Below are 15,165 nucleotides of genomic sequence, written 5' to 3'. Positions count from 1 at the left end.
TCACACATTATGCAGAGACAATGAATCATAAAAATATGTAAATCAGCCTATAGGGAATGTCACATAAGCCAATGAGGATTACCAGGTGTAGGATTCACATGTCAGCCATACTGGTGGGCAGTATGTGTTAAGAGGGATAGGTCTGGAGAAGCACAAACTCAGGATTTAAAGCATACCCCAGTGGTTAGGGTTTGTCTTTACTGATAAAAAATTTACATCTGCCAAAACGAACTCTTTATAGCAACATTAGAAAAATGAAAGAGTGTGGAAATTCTAACTATATCGCAATACACAAAAAACTTTCTAATTATATCATTCAGGTTTGTATGCAGCTCTTAGAATACAGTTCATATGTCACTGTCCTATGTTAGATCTGTAACTTCTGAACTGCAAGTAACAAAATGATCTCTGTGACAAAGGCAGTAACCCACTGAGCTATCCACATAAACTACAGTTTATCTGCATCCCAAAACTACAAACAGACAAAAGATTTCTATCCAGCAGGACCACTAATCACCAGAGTTATCTGGACATTTGTACTGTTGTCTTGCATTTGTGGCAGAGCCAGTCATGAAAATGATACAGGTAATTTAAGTGAAGTATACACAGCATACACAAAGTATGTGTCTTGCTGGGCCCTCACAGATTTTAAAAATATGAAAATAGCCACACATTCTCGGAGCATACATGAAGTATGTATCTTGTTGGGCCTTTGCAGGTTTTTATTAAAACGAAATAGCCACACATTCTCTTACCCGCTGGGTTGGAAATCTGTCTCACAGCCCTATCTGATAAGCAGCTGCAGGGGGTCAGGAAAGGTGAATCAGGATAAACAAACTCCTTTTCTCCAGCGCTGAAAAGAAGGAAATATCCATGCAGCACGCAAAGGTCACCTGGTGCCAAAGAAGGGATTTGTCCCCTTCACCATGTCCCTATTCTACCACAAGTGGGCGGGGACACAACTCACCTTTCCAAAGGAGATACGTGATTGGGGGTGCCTGAGAGAGCGCCAAGGCCCAATCACGCAACTCCTAGAAGGAGATGATAAATTACGTTCAGAGGAACGTTTTAAATTATAGTGCACATTTTCTGTTGCCTTCTTGACGTCGCTGCAAAGGCCAAGATTCGTGTTTGGGTGGGCCAGGCTCATGTTTGGGTGGGCCTGGCCCACCCGGCCCACCCTCTAGAACCGGGCCTGCTTCATTACCAGATGCATCGGAGGCTCCGGCAGAGGTGACAAGCTCAAATGGCGGCGTGACCTATGGAGGTGGATTGGACTGTGGCCCGACGAGGAGCGGGGCGCACTTAGTTGCGGGCGGTCTCCCCTCCCCCCCTTCGACAGATGCCTGGAAGATCCCGAGGTGCACTGCAGCACTGCGAGGAGCGGACTGCCCCGCAGGTGACTGAAATGTAGCGCTGGGGTTGCAGAGGTTGCGCCAGCTGCCGGGAAATACTGCGGGGACAACTGCAATGAGGGAGGAGGCAGGCGAGAGGCTGTGTCAACAACAGAGTAGGAAACCCGATCTGCTGATAAACGTGGCCTGCTGGTTGTAAAGTGGAGCAGCCTGGATATTGTTGGGCACTTGGAGCGTTGAGTCTGAGGCTGACCCCCGTGGCTGGCGTGGGAGGTGGTATTCAGCAGGGCCAGAGGAGAAGTGGAACCTTGGGGACACACAAGCAAACAGAGGCAGGGAATAAGAGACATTGGAGAGGACTGAGGCGGGGCGACTGCCTAATAAAGGAGGTGTTGAAAAGGGCGACCTGCCTGCCTTGGCAGCCTGATTACAGAGTGGTACATCCCCCGAGGAGGGTGAGGGCGCAGTGGGGGACGCCAGTGCGGCTGGAGGAGACTGGCAATTGAGTGGGAGTGGTGGTACATGTTGGTCACCCCCCCCCCCCCCCTCTCGAAGGGTCCACAATCAATGGGGATGCGCTGGAAGAACTTAGGAATAGAGTATATCTGACCAGCTGGCATGGCTCGGCAGGGCAAAGGGGATACAAGTGGGCAAGAGCACAGGCAGGAGGAACCTCCGATCGTGTGGCCACAGCAAGCGGTGACCAGGGCGGTACCACTGGACCCCAGACAGGGCTGAAGGAAGTGGCACATGGACCATTAGCACAGGGGCCGCAGATAAGTGGATGCATGCGGAGATTGGCAGGACTAAGCAGGGGGGGTGCCATTGTGCCTGGGTCTCGCCGACCTCTGAAGTGGGAGGACTGTGAAAGAAAACAGTGGAAGAAGCGCCACAGCTGGCGGCTGCTGGTCGGGAATGGACCCTGTTGACGTAATAGTCTAGTCTCTATGGCCTACTGGAAAGAGAGACGTCAGGTGAGCTGAGACTGTGGAGTGTCGGGTCCCGACCAGGCTTTGAGGACGACCCTATAGAAGAGGGTAATTTGAAGGAGAGCGTGGAGCGAAGCAGAGGACATAGCTGGGCTGCCAGAGACAAGGGGGAGCAGTGGGGAACTGCGGAGAGGAGGTGACTCGCAGTGGATAACTGGACGGTCTACTAGATCTTGAGGCCAGAGGAAACATGGGGAAACCGAGAGGGAAGCAAGCGGGAGCACCAGTGGAGCAGGAAGGAGACACAGCGGTCATGGAGGTGCGTGAGGGGTCACAGCAACGCCCAGAAGGGATGCTCCAGCAGCAGGTCGATCAAATACTGAAAGCCATCACAGACACAAGGGAGGCACTGCAACTGGACATTGCGCATCTGACGCAGGGTCTAGGTCTGCTCAGAGCGCACCACGCCAAACTGGCTTATAGAGTGAAGCAAACGGAGACAGCTATAGGAGTCATGGAGCCGGCTCAGAAATCGATGGCAGCGCAGATGACGGATTTCCAAAATAGGCTGCAGACCCTGGAGCGGCGCACGGAGGATGCTGAAGGGAGGAACCAAAGAAACAATATCCGGGTAGTGGGTCTCTTTGGAGGACTGGCTGAAGGGAACCGTAGCGCCGGAGTGTCTTTTGACCTTCTTTACTCTGGAAAGAGCTCACAGGGTACCAGCCAGGCTGCTGGCTCCTGGGAGGCCGCCGAGGCTGGTGGTGGCAAGACTGCTCTATTACAAAGACAGAGATCTCCTGTTGAATAAGGCTAGGACGGCGGGCCCATACACGGAAGACAACAGCAAGGTGACGCTGTTCCCGGACTATACACTGGAAGTTCAGCGCTGCAGGGTATCGTTTGTGGCAGTCAAGAGAGCACTTTGGGATGAGGGAGTTCAGTACTCTCTGCTGTTTCCAGCGCGCCTGAAGATAATTGTGGATGATGAGATGTCCTTTCATGATAGCCCAGAGGAGGTCTGGGACTGGTTGGAGATGTATAGATCGGGTATTGGAGAAGCAGGGCGTGGCGTCACAGTGGGAGCAGAGGGACCTCGACCGCACGGACTGCGGCGTAACTGGCCACATCAACTAGCGGACCAGAAACCAACGCAAACAGAGACGGAGAAGGAGAGAGCGGATGCATTGCAGGCTGTTGCGGCTGTTTCACAAGAGGAGGGGGCGGTGTCTCCAGCAGGGACGGAATCGGAAGGGGGGTCTCTGGAAGGGGACAGCGAACATTCGGATGCCGGGAGCCTGACTCTGCCTCGTGTAACAGCTGGGACGGCGAATGAGATCGTAGATGGGTGATGTAGAGTTTGGCTGGACAAGAGTAATATAATAAGCAAGGGGCAGGATGTGTGGTGGCGGCTAGCTCTGGAAGTTGTTTGTTGGGACCCGGTTGGCTGGGACTTGACTATTGAAAGCCGGGGATGGATGGGGGATGCGGGATACGTTTGGAGGAGGTCTCGCTGTTATGCGGCCCCGGAAGGGGCTAGATGTCTATTTAGGGGGTTTGTGCGCGGGGTGGTGGGCAACTGGGTGGCCGACTCTCGGAAGCTTAGGGCTCACCTCCCGTAGGTTTGAGTGGGTGTTGCCCCTTAGGGGAGTTGGGGGAACACTCGACCTATAGTTTGGATGGGTTCTAATGTTGTAGTGCCTGTTCTGGGGGGCGATGTTGGGGAGACTTTGCGAGGCGGTTGGGGGGGTTGGTATCACCGGTGTGCTCTTAGTGAGGGGTGGGTGCCAGGTGAGAAGGGTCTGATAAATGGGGACATTACATGATTTGAAATGTATGACCTGGAATGTGAGGGTGCTTCATACTACGCAAAGGCGTCATAAGGTGTATGCTTACTTGCTGCGACGAGGGGAGCATATAGCGCTCCTGCAGGGAACACATATTGACCGATCTGAGGGTGCAGCCCTGAAAAGAGATGGAGGGGCAGTTGTTTTACACAACTTACTCAGCTGTCGCCAGGGGAGCCCTGGTATGGGTTAGGGCAGGAGTCCCTTTTCAGCCGGTACAGTACATGATAGATCCAGAGGAGAGGTTTGTAGTGGTGATGGGGCGGCTAAATGGAGTGGATGTAACAATGTGTAGTGTGTATGCCCCCAATGTGGACCAACCCTCATTTTTTTTTTTTTTTTAAAGACCTTTATTATACCATAGAACTCTTACACAGCATCAGGCCTACAACCCGTGGGGCCGGCCGCGTCATTTTCAGGTATGCGTATACGTTCAGAACTACACAGCCCATACGCCGACATCCCGGGGGTACGGCGGTGCCATAGATCAATACGTGTAATCAGTTCTTATTTCTAATACTAGGTTGCAGAGGTCTGTTTTGTATTTTACAACGTAAGCAAGTTTAACAAGAAGCTACCACATTAGGTCATAGGTCTTAGAAGTGACAGGTGTAATTCCCCCAATCCAATTCACCTTGTTCGAGCGACTAACCTAAGGGAGCAGTGCCTAGACCCACTAGTTTGTCGTCATCATATGCTGTCACAATCGTGCAGGTTAGTGTGGCAACCAGGATTCATAAATCATGAGTCACCCCGCCCACCCTCCTCTCCCCTTCTCATCTTACCCTTGATAAAGCCCTGGTTCCTTCCACTTTCCTTCCCGTCATGGTCCTACGTCTTCATCCCCCTCTTCATCTGATGTTAATGTGTCATCCTCCTCTAGTGGTTCGCATATGTCTCCCCTGTATATGTTCCAGTGGGTCCACAACTTATTCCATTTTCGTGGGCATGCTCTGGTGGTGTATACTGTCCTCTCTATTATCATGACCCTGCCCATATTTATGCACCAATGTGACAGTGTGGGGGTATCCACCGCTCCCCATTTTTGTGCTATATCGCGTTTTGCTATTATCATGCCTATCGTGGCCCATTGCTGATCGTGCCTGGACAGATCGTTGAGTCCCCATATATTTAGCAAGCATACCCGGGGTTCAGGGACCAAGGAGAACTCCAATGCTTGGGACATAGTACGCATTACTTGCCTCCAGAATTCCTGTATGTGAGGGCACTCCCAGATCGTGTGAAATAGTGTTCCCACCTCTCCGCATCCACGTAGGCAATACGGATGTTGCGCCCTCTGTATTGTATGAAGCATCTTCCTCGTGTAGTACACCCTGTGTAAAATTTTAAGCTGGACAAGCCTCAATTTAGATGATATGCCCACCTCCTTAGGGGACGCCAGCGCTTCATTCCAGTCGGACTCGTCCATTTCTCCTATGTCCTCCCCCCACTTGTCACTCAGTGTTACTGTCGGGTCCGGTAGATTATTCAGTAATTTACGATAAGTGAGTGACGTTGCCCTGTCTGGCATGTAATCCGTGAGAAGACGATCTTCCAGGGGAGAAGCTTCTGGGAGTGATGTGTCACGTGGAATGGCTGTTAACAGAGCGTGTCACACTTGTACATAGCGGTACAATTCCGTGTGTCTCAACTCATACCGTTGTCTCAGCTGCTCAAAGGGTATTACCGTGTCTTTTTCCCACAGATCTCCTATTGTGGATATTCCAATGGTGTCCCAGAGCGCGAACCCTTACTGTGTCTCAGATTGCCTAGCGCCCTCGCGTCCCACAATGGGGTGAGTTTAGTGAGTTTCCCCCTCCAGCCTAGTTTTGTTTGTGCCGTGTGCCATATTGATACGGTAAGTTTAGTTGGTTCAGTGAGCGTGCGTGTTTTCCGCCTATCATAGAGGGGCGCTAGCATGCTGTGTGTACCCAGTAGCGCCCTGTCCGCCCTGTAAGCCGGGTCGTCCTGTGGTACATGAAGCCATTGATTAATGGGCTTCAGTTGGGCGGCCCAGTAATACAACTGCAGGTTAGGTAGCGCTATTCCACCATAGTACCATCCCCTGTGCAGTTTCGCTTGTGCAATGCTCGCCGGGCGATTGTTCCACATAAGGCCGGCCATTAGCGCAGCTACTCGCCTAAAATATCCCGGCGCTACAGGGTATGGCGTATTTTCTAGGATATACAAAAACCGGGGCAAGGACATCATCTTATAAAGTGCTGCCCTTCCTAACAGTGTCAGCGGCAGCGCAGCCCAAAATTTAACATCCTGTTTTAGTCGTTCCAGTAGTGGTGTCAGGTTCTTCTGGAAAAACTCATTTGCATCTTTAGTGACATGGACCCCCAAGTATCGAAATGAGGACCCCGCCTTCCTGAGAGGGCAGTTCTCGCGCAGTGTGGGGGCTGGGCCGTGCAGGACATATATCTCCGATTTTGCCCAGTTGAGAGTGTATCCTGATATTCTACCCTGTTCATCACATAGCGCCAGCAGCGCTGGTATGCTGCTCTCTGGTTCCGACAGGTACACCAGCATATCGTCCGCGTATAAGGACAGGCGGTCTTCCCATCCTTCTGCCCAGGTGATTCCTTTCAATAACGGAGTGGAGCGTATCAGAGTCGCCAACGGTTCCAATGCAATCGCAAAGAGCAGTGGCTACAGCGGACAACCCTGTCGGGTCCCTCGCTTTAGCTGGAATGGTCGAGAAAGATGTCCATTTGCCACCACCTGTGCTTCGGGTTTAGTGTACAGAAGCCGGACCCATGCGATGAATTTTGGGCCAAATCCCATGCGTGTCAGGACCTCAAATAGGTAGTGCCACTCCACCATATCAAACGCCATTTTCGCGTCAAGGGACAGTATGACCGCCGGGTCCTGTAGGGAAGTAGCCCTAGCTAACACACCATGCGCCCTACGCAGGTTGAGGGCAGTATTCCTGTGCGGCATAAAACCCGATTGATCGGGGTGTATAAGGTGTGGAAGGTGCGCTATCAGCCGGGTGGCAAGGAGCTTAGCCAAGATTTTAACCTCGGCATTCAGAAGTGTAAGTGTCTGAACGGGGATGTGACCCAGGGATGCACGTGCCATCTCTGCCGATATTTCATTAGTAGGAGTGTACACCCTCTGGAAATATTCTGCTAAGAGTTCAACTATCTCTTCGGGGCTGGTGTGGTCTGTCCCTCGCCCATCACAGATCCGCTGTATACCCCTGGTGCTACCTCCCCTCTTGTCTAGCCAGGCCAACATTTTCCCTGCCTTGTCGCCTATGTCGTAGATTCTGTGCGCCGTCTCTGTTATCTGATTGACTGACTGCAGCCGCATGTGTTCCCTATATTGTTGTTGCCGCAGGGCCATGTCGTGAGTAGTGTCAGGTGTAGGGTTTGTCTCGTGTGCCCCCGTTGCAGCCTGCAGTGCCAATTCCAACATTGCTAGTTCGCTCTGTCGCTCCCTTTTGTGTCCCGTAATGGATGCTATCGCCTGTCCCCGCAACACCGTCTTATATGCCTCCCACAAGAGAGCAGAGGACTGCACTGACTCCGAGTACTCCGCAAAATAATGTGTAGTCGCCAGTTTAAGTGCTTTCCTCACCCTCTCCCTCCTGCCCTCCATCTCCCTCCTGCCCTCCATCTCCCTCTTGCCCTCCCTCTCCCTCCTGCCCTCCATCTCCCTCCTGCCCTCCATCTCCCTCCTGCCCTCCATCTCCCTCCTGCCCTCCATCTCCCTCCTGCCCTCCATCTCCCTCTCTCTCCCTCCTGCCCTCTCCCTCCTGCCCTCCATCTCCCTCCTGACCTCCCTCTCCCTCCTGCCCTCTCTCTCCCTCCTGCCCTCCCTCTCCGTCCTGCCCTCCCTCTCCTGCCCTCCCTCCCTCCTGCCCTCCCTCTCCCTCTTGCCCTCCCTCTCCCTCCTGTCCTCTCTCTCCCTCCTGCCCTCTCTCGCCCTCCCTCTCCCTCCTGCCCTCCCTCTCCCTCCTGCCCTCCCTCCTGCCCTCTCTCTCCCTCTCTCTCCTCCTGCCCTCTCTCTCCCTCCTGCCCTTTCTCTCCTTCCCTCTCCCTCCTGCCCTCCCTCTCCCGCCCTCCCTCCCTCCTGCCCGCTCTCTCCCTCTCTCTCCCTCCTGCCCTCTCTCTCTCTCCCTCCCTCTCCCTCCTGCCCTCTCTCTCCCTCCTGTCCTCCCTCTCTCTCTCCCTCCTGCCCTCCCTCTCCCTCCTGCCCTCCATCTCCCTCCTGCCCTCTCTCTCCCTCCTGCCCTCTCTCTCCTTCCCTCTCCCTCCTGCCCTCCCTCTCCCGCCCTCCCTCCCTCCTGCCCGCTCTCTCCCTCCCTCCTGCCCTCTCTCTCCTTCCCTCTCCCTCCCTCTCCCTCCTGCCCTCTCTCTCCCTCCTGTCCTCCCTCTCTCTCTGCCTCCTGCCCTCCCTCTCCCTCCTGCCCTCCATCTCCCTCCTGCCCTCCATCTCCCTCCTGCCCTCCATCTCCCTCCTGCCCTCCATCTCCCTCCTGCCCTCCATCTCCCTCCTGCCCTCTCTCTCCCTCCTGCCCTCTCTCTCCCTCTGCCCTCCCTCTCCCTCCTGCCCTCTCCCTCCTGCCCTCTATCTCCCTCCTGCCCTCCATCTCCCTCCTGCCCTCCCTCTCCCTCCTTCCCTCTCTCTCCCTCCTGCCCTCCCTCTCCCCCTGCCCTCCCTCTCCCTCCTGCCCTCCCTCTCCCGCCCTCCCTCCCTCCTGCCCTCCCTCCCTCCTGCCCTCCCTCTCCCTCCTGCCCTCCATCTCCCTCCTGCCCTCCATCTCCCTCCTGCCCTCCATCTCCCTCTCTCTCCCTCCTGCCCTCCCTCCTGCCCTCTCTCGCCCTCCCTCTCCCTCCTGCCCTCCCTCCTGCCCTCTCTCTCCCTCTCTCTCTCCCTCCTGCCCTCCCTCTCCCGCCCTCCCTCCCTCCTGCCCTCTCTCTCCCTCTCTCTCCCTCCTGCCCTCCTTCCTGCCCTCCCTCTCTCTCTCCCTCTCCCTCCTGCCCTCTCTCTCCCTCCTGCCCTCCCTCCTGCCCTCCCCCTCTCTCTCCCTCCCTCTCCCTCCTGTCCTCCCTCTCTCTCTCCTGCCCTCCATCCTGCCCTCCCTCTCTCTCTCCCTCCTGCCCTCCCTCCTGCCCTCCCTCTCCCTCCTGCCCTCCCTGTCCCTCCTGCCCTCCATCTCCCTCCCTCCTGCCCTCCCTCTCTCCCTCCTGCCCTCCCTCTCCATCTCCATCTCTCTTTCCATACAGCCCTCCCTCTCCCTCTCCCTCTGTCATCTCACTGTGTGTGTCTGTCTGTGTCAGCCTTCAGCCCGGGCTGATACAGCTTCCTCAGCGCGCACACACAGAAAGATCCCTATCTGGCAAGAAGTTTCTCATGACTAAAATGCAGTTTGCGCGCGCCCTTCTGATAATTACAGGAGTGTCCACACGACTGTGAGTGAATGGACACCGCATCAGGGTGATTAAGGGGGGGTGGGGGGCCAAAGAGACAGCCGTCCATCAGTCGCACCAAAGTACTTAGCAGGTCGTTAAAAGACCATTTACATATTATTGAGGCTTTGTTGTAGTGCCCCTGCATCTCCACTCTGACAAATATCTCGCCCGGCTCCACAGAGCAGAGGCGCTAAGGGGTGAAATACAACAAAGCCTCTGCTCTGTGGGGGCCGGGGGAGCAGCACTGCTGCGGCGGTGTTTGCCAACACTAATAAATTATTTTTTTAAGCACAGGCACGATTGTCTCGAAGGTCCGCGGGCCGCCAAGGAAGGCTTGCCGGGCCGCATCCAGCCCGCGGGCCGTATTATGAGTACCCCTGGCCTAGAGAATCGCTGGGGCTACACTATCTGAACCTTAGGTTAGGAGTGGGAGGCCCACAGGCGGCGCGTGCAGTGTCAGTACACTCACGCGAGAGTCAATAGAAAGTCAATAGGAACTTAAAAAGGTAAGTAACGCAGATTTAGGACACTTCCGGTCTAAATAGGAAGATACAACTAACAAAACTAGACACTAGGATAGTCAATCCCTACAGGAGCACCGAAGTACTCGCGTTACCTTACCCACGGGCTGCGGGTGCATAGGTGTCAAAGTGTGTGCGGGTTTTCTCGTTGATTCCGATGGAGCCTTGAAAGAAGATGCTGCAGGCGACCAGGAGGAAGATGTCCGGGTGGATCCAAGGGTAGATCGGAGTTGAAGAATACCTGAAAGCAGAGGGAACAGAGTCTAGGTCACTCGCCAGTGACCGGGTGGAACCAGGAAGGAACCAGACGTCGTCGAGGAGCAATCAGGTGCTGTCGTGAAGCTTGCCCTTGCAGCCACGCGGACCAGGAGGTGTCGAGGATGACCAGGTGCTGGAGGGGAGCTGTCCCACGAAGGTTCTCGCAGATGGAGGGGTTGACTTCAATATCGGAGCCAACAAGCCTAAGCAAAGGCAACCCACGCAGGATACACAAAAGGCTTCTGGTGCAGACCAGGAGGGTCTGAGGTACTTCACCTCTTCAGGGAAGCAAGGGCCAGTCTGGAGCAACCAGACCAGCGATGGACTTTCAAAAGGATCATCGTCACAGGGCTACTAGCCAACTGGCCAGCAACCGGGACAACGCGTCGAGCAGAACACAAGCAGAAGGGCCCCACGCAGATCTCGTGGAGTGTGGAGGGCTGGTCTTCGGTGCAGGTGGAGCTTGGTGTCGGGGTGTCTCAGTCCCCAGGGCACAGCTTCGAGGATGCCTCAGGAACTGCGCTGTTAGCAAGTTGAAGACTTTCCAAGTTGCCTGGTTCCACGGGTTCCAACGCCTTCCACGGGGCTCAGCTGTGCTGGAGTCGTGCAGTGGGGTCAGAGAGGTCCGGGAGTCGCGGTCTTGTCAGGCTCTGTGCTCGGGTTCCGGCGGGAACGTGGACAAAGCAAGCCGTTGAGTTGCTGGGTGGTGCCTGGTTGCCCAGGGTGGTCACTCCTTGGCCACAAGGGAGATTCTTCAGTCTTCGGCTCAGGTGAATGTCGAAGGGTCCAGAGTTTCGTTTCAAGTCGATATCAGGATTAATCTAAAGTCCTGGGGTTCAGCTCCTACCTTTATACAACTAAAAGGGGCTGGATTACTTTCTAGGTCCCACCTATGGGTGGGACCAGGAAGGGGGGCGGTTACACCCCCTCTCCTTTGTCCAGTTTCGTGCATGAGCTGGGGCTGGAGTGCCCCAGCACCGGTTTGAACTGGACTATGCATGGAGCACCTAGTGTGCCCCAAGCAGTGTCTCATTCTATTCAGCCCTCCCTGTCCCAATACACAAAGTCCTGTCTGGGGTGGTGCTCGCACCTCTCCAGGCAGGAAACCTATTGTCCAAACCTCCGTGACTGGAAGGACTCCCAGCAGCAGGAGGTCAGACTTTGTCTGTGGCAGCAGCGTCCATTTTGTGACGCTGGGGCTCTGGTTAACTTTAACAGGGATAGTCAGCAACAACATGTCTTCTCCCTCTAGAAGGGTGAAATGCTACCCCTGTTGCCAGAATTGGCGAGGGGGTAGTATTCCAAAGCGTATGACACCTTACACGGCATGTTTAGATAAAGCCATACCAAAGTTAGCATTCAACCGCGAGGATTATAATGCACTTAAGAGTATATGGTATGGCGATATCTTAGAACAGCTATAAGGACATGGTTCCGAAAGCTGCAGACAGGCTCAGCTCATGCTAGAGCACCATCTCACACATAACCAAGCACTCTGCCTCCAGGATTGTTAAGGCCTGCCGTAGGAGTGACTTATAGGTTACTGTGTGTCTATATTTAAGGGTAGATATAGGAATACTATACCTAAGCAAGGGGTGATTACACGACCTTGCCCCAGCTGAGTGATCAGCCAGTTGTGTCAGTTTGTGTGGCCAGCCAGGGGTGGCATAATACATGCTGCAGCCCCTGGTAGGCCTTGGTTACACCTATGCCCTGGGTACCTAGGGTACACTTCTACAGGGGCTGATAAGGTGAACCAATTCCCAATTGTGGATGTAGCTAGAGTACATGGTGTGAATTTAGAGAGAGTGCATCTGGGCTGTGGGTCTGATTAGCAGGCCCACAGCCACATCTAAGCCGAAAACCAGTAAAGCAAAAGCAAAAAGTGGGGGTGACCATAGGAAGCAGACACTACTCTCCTACACAACCCCCCCCCCCCAAACCTAGGGACATTAAACTAACCTTGACCAGTTGAGTCTTCATGTTTTAAGTGGAAATATCGGGAGAGTCCATCTGCATCGGCATGGTCAGTCCCAGGTCTATGTTCCACTGTAAAGTCCATTGCCCGTAGGGAAATGGACCACCTAAGAAGTTTGGGATTTTCACCCTTCATCTGATTTAACCATAGGAGGGGCTTGTGGTCTGTCTGAATCTTGAAGTGAGTGCCAAACAAGTATGGCCTCAGCTTTTTCAGGGCCCAAACCACAGCAAAGGCCTCCCTCTCTATAGCTGACCAACGTTTCTCTCTAGGGGTCAGCCTTCTGCTTATGAAAGCAATGGGCTGGTCTTGACCATCTATATTCAGTTGTGAAAGTACAGCTCCCACACCCAACTCAGAAGCATCTGTTTGGACTATGAACTCCTTGGAGTAATCTGGACTTTTCAGAATAGGTGCAGTACACATGGCCTGCTTCAGGTCATCAAATGCCTTTTGACAGCTAACTGTCCACTGAACTTTCTCTGGCATCTTTTTGGAAGTTAAATCATTCAGTGGTGTCACAATGGACCCATAGTTTTTCACAAACTTCCTGTAGTACCCAGACAGGCCCAAGAAAGCTCTGACCTGTGTCTGGGTGATTGGAGGAGTCTAGTCTCTGATGGTTTGGATCTTGCTCTCCAGTGGTTGAACCTGACCCCCACCTACCAGGTGGCCCAGGTACACAACCTTGCTCTGCCCTATCTGGCACTTAGTGGCCTTGATAGTGAGGCCTGCCTTTTGCAGGGCCTCTAAAACATTCCTCAGGTGGACCAGGTGATCCTCCCAGGTAGAGCTAAAGACAGCAATATCATCTATATAAGCTTCCCAATAGTCATCCAGTCCTGTGAGAACTTGATTCATCAGCCTTTGGAAAGTGGCAGGTGCATTCTTCAAACCAAAGGGCATCACCACAAATTGATAATGTCCTCCTGGGGTCGAAAATGCTGTCTTGGCTTTTGCATCCTCAGCTAATCTGATTTGCCAGTAGCCTGCTGTCAGGTCAAATGTGCTCAAGAACTTGGCAGAAGCCAATCTATCAATGAGCTCCTCTGCCCTGGGGATGGGGTGGGCATCTGTCCTAGTGACAGCATTGAGACCTCTGTAGTCCACACAAAACCTCATCTCTCTCTTACCATCTTGGGTGTGAGGTTTTGGCACCAGGACTACTGGACTGGCCCAAGGGCTCTCTGAGGGCTCAATAACTCCCAGCTCCAACATCTTTTGTACCTCTGTCCTAATGCAGTCCCTGACATGGTCAGGTTGCCTGTAGATTTTACTCTTGACAGGCAGACTGTCACCAGTGTCCACCTCATGGGTGTACCCGCTTGTCTGACTTGGGGTCAGGGAAAACAGATGTCTGAAGGACTGAAGAACTTGTCTGCAGTCTTGTTGCTGATGTTCAGAGAGGCTGTCAGCAAAGACTACACCATCTACTGACCCATCATCAGGGTTCTGAGTAAGCAGGTCTAGGAGAGGGTCACTCTCTTCCTCCTGCCCCTCATCTGTAGCCATGAGCAAGCCCATGTCTGCCCTGACGACAAATGCTTTTAGCTGTTGACATAAAGCACCTTGTGGGGGCTTCTGGGAGTCCCAAGGTCCACCAAATAGGTAACATCTCCCTTCTGTTCAACTATTGTATGGGGTCCAGACCATTTGTCCTGGAGTGCTGCTGGGGCCACTGGCTCCAACACCCACACTTTCTGTCCTGGCTGGTACACAGTCAGCACAGCCTTTTGGTCATGCCAAGCTTTCTGAAGTTCTTGGCTGGCCTCAAGGTTTTTGGAAGCCTTCTCCATATACTCAGCCATCCTGGAGCGGAGACCAAGTACATAGTCCACTATGTCCTGCTTAGGCTTTTTTAGAGGTAACTCCCATCCTTCCTTCACAAGACATAGGGGTCCCCTTACAGGATGCCCAAACAAAAGTTCAAAAGGGCTGTAACCAACCCCCTTTTGTGGGACCTCTCTGTAAGCAAAGAGAAGACAGGGTAAAAGGATGTCCCATCTTCGCCTCAGCTTTTCAGGTAACCCTTTTATCATCCCTTTGAGGGTCTTGTTGAATCTTTCCACAAGCCCATTGCACTGTGGGTGATAGGGGGTGGTGAACTTATAGTTGACACCACACTCCTTCCACATTGCAGTCAAATATCCTGACATGAAGTTTTCACCTCTGTCAGAGACAACCTCCTTTGGAAACCCCACTCTGGAGAAAACTCCAAGTAGGGCCCTTGCCACAACAGGAGCTGTTGTGGTCCTCAGGGGAATAGCTTCTGGATACCTGGTGGCATGATCCACTACCACCAGTATAAATCTGTGCCTAGATGCTGTTTGGGGGTCCATTGGTCCTACAATGTCTATCCACACTCTCTCACAGGGTACCCCGAGCACAGGTAGTGGTATGAGGGGCCTTTGTTGTGCCACCGGATTTGCTACTGGCTTGGCAGGTAACACAGGAGCGACAAAACTCCTTGGTATCTTCTGACATAAGGGGCCAGTGAAAGCAAGGGACAAGCCTGTCCCAAGTCTTGTTCTGGCCCAAGTGTCCTGCTAGGGGAATATCATTGGCCAAGGTAAGAAGGAAGCCCCTAAATTGCAGAGGTATAACCAACCTCCTGGAAACACTAGGCTTGGGGTCTCTAGCCTCTGAATGAAGGAGCCCATCATCCCAATACACTTTATGGGTACCTTGAGCATTCCCAGCAGCCTCAGCAGCAGCCTGCTGTCTGAGGGGTTCAAGAGAGGAACAATCTAATTGAGCCTGCTTCAGATCTGCCCTTGAGGGTTCCCCTGTCCCAAGAAACTCAACCTGATCAGGCTCAAGTTCTTCTAGGACAGTTCCCTCTTGGATCTCA

This window comes from Lissotriton helveticus, chromosome 7 (genome assembly GCF_964261635.1).
Source record: "Lissotriton helveticus chromosome 7, aLisHel1.1, whole genome shotgun sequence".
Classification (NCBI taxonomy): Eukaryota; Metazoa; Chordata; class Amphibia; order Caudata; family Salamandridae; genus Lissotriton; species Lissotriton helveticus.
Note: the sequence above shows the minus strand (reverse complement) of the source record.